General features: G+C 47.7%; 1 pseudogene; it reads right to left on the bottom strand.

Annotated features, from left to right (window-relative positions):
• Window positions 1-2,257: 2,257 nt before the first annotated feature.
• Window positions 2,258-3,059, bottom strand: LOC147427133 (uncharacterized; annotated as a pseudogene).
• Between the last annotated feature and the right edge of the window lie 395 nt (window positions 3,060-3,454).

The following is a 3,454-nucleotide window of genomic DNA, read 5'->3' as shown; positions in this document are numbered from 1 at the left end:
TTCTTCACATATGGACCTCACCATCCTCTAAAAGGGCAGCTTTGGTATGCACAAATCAACACATTTATGTGCCTTCCTGATTTCTCTAAAAAGTCCCATGCAGCTCTGTAACTTCTTCACCCTTGGACCTTTCAAAATTTTATTTGGTTTTCCAGGTCGCTTCTTTGGGGTTGCAGATCTGCTACTTGCCTTAGCTGCTAATCCTGGTCCCTTGCCTGCCTTCCTTGCAGTGGCCTTTGTTCTAGCCATTTCACTGTATAAAAATAGAGGAGTCTCTCTCTCTCTCTCTCTCTCTCTCCACAACTTATCCCATTACTAACGGCGCGCGTGACAGATATTTTGACCCCAAAATACACCTCCGCGCGCCGTTAGTATAAGGGAACAGAAAGACTCTCTCTCTCTCTCTCTCTCTCTCTCTCTCTCTCTCTCTCTCTCTCTCTCTCTCTCACCTTCCCCAGTCTCTCAACTTTTTCTTCCTCTCTCTATAACACACACACATACACACACACACACACACACACTTGAGGATACACTCCATCTCTCTCACTCGTTCTACTTGCGTTTTCACAGTACTAAAGGCACGCAAAGAGACATCCAAACCGGAGGTGGCTGTCTCCGTGCGCCTTTAGTACACACACACACACACACACACACACACACACACACACATAGAGATAGATAGATTTTATTATCTTCCTCGGAGGTCAAATATGACCTATGGGACCAAAGTTACATGTGATGTAGTATGTGTATGGCTGATGAGTGACTCTCGATGCTCCAAAATTGTAGTGATGAGAGTCGCAATGGAGAGCCCACACTTTGGCTGGGAGAGGAAAGTGTGTAGGTCTAAGTTATGGCTGAAAATGTGAGAGAAGCAAGTTCGGATGTGATCAAAAGCTGAGCACTCTAGTAGTGTGTGGTACTCAGACTCTCGAACTTGCAGTGAGCATAATGTGCACAATCGATTTGACTCTTCTCCATTGCCCCAACGCCCTATCTCGCATCGAAGGAAATGGGAGCTAAGCCGAATTGCTGCGATAGTGCGTATCGCGGACAAGGGAATAGGCTCAAGCATGTAAGTGTGAGTACGGTTTCCTCTCTCAGCGAAGAACATGGTTTTGTAGTTGGGGGCAATATAGGTGGTGTAATGTATGAAGCGTGACCCACCGGATTTCTCCCAAGCCGTAATACATTGGCGTTGTAGAAAAGCTTTATTCACTTGAGAGTCAATTGAAGCATCATGTAGCAAGTGTAATGCATCCCATCTCCCAAACCACTTCTTTATGTCTTGCATCCATCTCGTGCTCAAGATCTTGCTTTTATGCGTCTTTTGAACTTTTTTGCTTGCTTCCCATGCAATTGTAGGAAGTCGATGTGAGGGGTTTTGACGCATCTTTATCATGTACTCCACAACCCTTTCCATGCCCATAACCTCAATTGGAAGAGATCCCGACTCAAGAAGTAGGAGCATATATGGTGTTTGTGTCTTAACTTGGAGAGAGAGAGAGAGAGAGAGAGAGGTTGTGTGTGTGTGTGTAGACGTCTATGTGTGTATGTGTGTGTGCGTGTGTGTGTGTCTGTTGTATTTGTGTGTGTGTGTGTGTGTGTGTGTGTGTGTGTGTGTGTGTGTGTGTGTGTGTGTGTGTGTGTGTTTTGTGTGTGTCTATGTGTGTGTTGTGTGTGTGTGTAAGAGAGAGATAGATATGAAATTTACTGTGAGAGAAAGAGAGAGAGAAAAAGAAACAGAGAGACAGAGAGAGAGAGAGAGGGACGTTTGAGAAACAGACATGCTGATAGAGAAAAAGAGAGAGAAGCACAACCTGACCTTTTGGCAAGAGAGAGAGAGAGGGCCAAACCTTCTAAAGACGCAGACCTGCGTTCTGTCGGAGACGGGCCGACTCTATTTTGCACGTGCTTTCTATCGGAGACACCGACGAAGGCTCGACCTCTCTTTCTCTCACTCTCTTTGACGCGGTGTGTCACTTTCTCTCTCATCCCTTTTATATGTGACGTACGAAAGTATCCGGGCCCAATAAATGACCGCACGTGCGGCATCATGCAACTATATTCTATTTTTTAATAACACATGGGGCGCCCCCGTGGGTATCCATTATAAGTGTCATTTTGAGAGAGAGAGAGAGAGAGAGAGAGAGAGAGAGAGAGAGAGAGAGAGAGAGATAGATAGATTTCATTATTGTCCTCGGAGGTCAAATATGACCCATGGGACCAAGAAAACGTACACGGTTGTGCCTCTTTACTAAAGGAGTACATGGAGAATTATGACTAAAGTGGATACAACAAAATTGTGACACATGTCACTTGGGAGAGGGAAAAGGAAAAGGTGTCTTGGGAGTTTTTGGAGCTCAAAATTCCTCAATGATGGCCTTGCCGCCTCGGTAGACGGCCCATTTTCCGATTGCTCGTGCTTCACGAACCTTTTGGAGTTCTTGTTTCTTAACTTTGAGTTGGGCGGGTGTCAATGCCTCGCTTATCCAAATTTTGGTGCCCTTGAGAAGTCGTGCTTGTTGTAGAAGTGCTCTACGTGCCTCTTTAGCATTGAAGACCAAGATGCCTTGGTTGGTGCGCTTGTTGTGGTGAACCTTGTCAATTGTGCTGGGGTCGAACTCCGTTGGGTGGATGGCTTGGTTAAGCTTCACTAGAGTTGATGTGTAGTCATCACTCTCCCCCCACCAAGTAGATGGCAAGCCACCAATTCGAACGGATAGTGCTAGTCCTTCCCGTCGGCGACGTTCTTGCATGCACTCTTCTACTTTGGAGGAGACCGTGATGGTTTCTTCTTGAACTTGGGTGACAACGTTGGCCATGGTTGCGGTTAGGGTGTGTTCGACCTCCTTTGCTTTGGCGAGAAGGTGCTCACTATCGTCTTGCTTTTGGGACTCCAAGGAGGAGACAAGGGCTGCAAGACGCACCTTGAGTTCTGCATTCTCGTCCTTGAGCTCTCGAATTTGAGATTGGAGACGGTCCATTGGATCCACTCGTGGGGTGGGCACAAAAAGACGGGTCCGTTTGATTGGGGAGAGAGAACCCTCGCGTTGCATCGCAGATTTGCAGGTGGGAGAAGTTTCTTCTTACTCAAGTCTCTTCCGGTTTCCTCCCACTTGAGGCTCTGAGTTTCTCGTGGGAAGGGTCAGATTTGCTTATTTGAGTCTCTTCCGGTTTCCTCGTAGTCGAGGCTCTGCGTGGGAAGGGTCGCCTGTAGTTAGGGCTCAATATTGATTGTGTTGACAGAGTTCAATCGGGCAGGGGCACTCATTAGTCGGGCAGGACGAACTCGGGTTGAGTCGAAGCAGGAGCCGCCGAGTGAGTCCTGTCGAGCAGGTATTCTGTTGGACATGGGAGGCGGGGCGGAGCTATGGCTGTGAAAGGCTCTCCCGCAGGGATGCCCCTCGCCCTAGGGAGGCCTGCGACAGAGAGGGAGAAGAGAGTTGGGCTA

This window comes from Adiantum capillus-veneris, chromosome 24 (assembly GCF_014529385.1).
Source record: "Adiantum capillus-veneris isolate H3 chromosome 24, ASM1452938v2, whole genome shotgun sequence".
Lineage (NCBI taxonomy): Eukaryota > Viridiplantae > Streptophyta > Polypodiopsida > Polypodiales > Pteridaceae > Adiantum > Adiantum capillus-veneris.
This window is presented reverse-complemented; position numbering and strand designations above follow the sequence as displayed.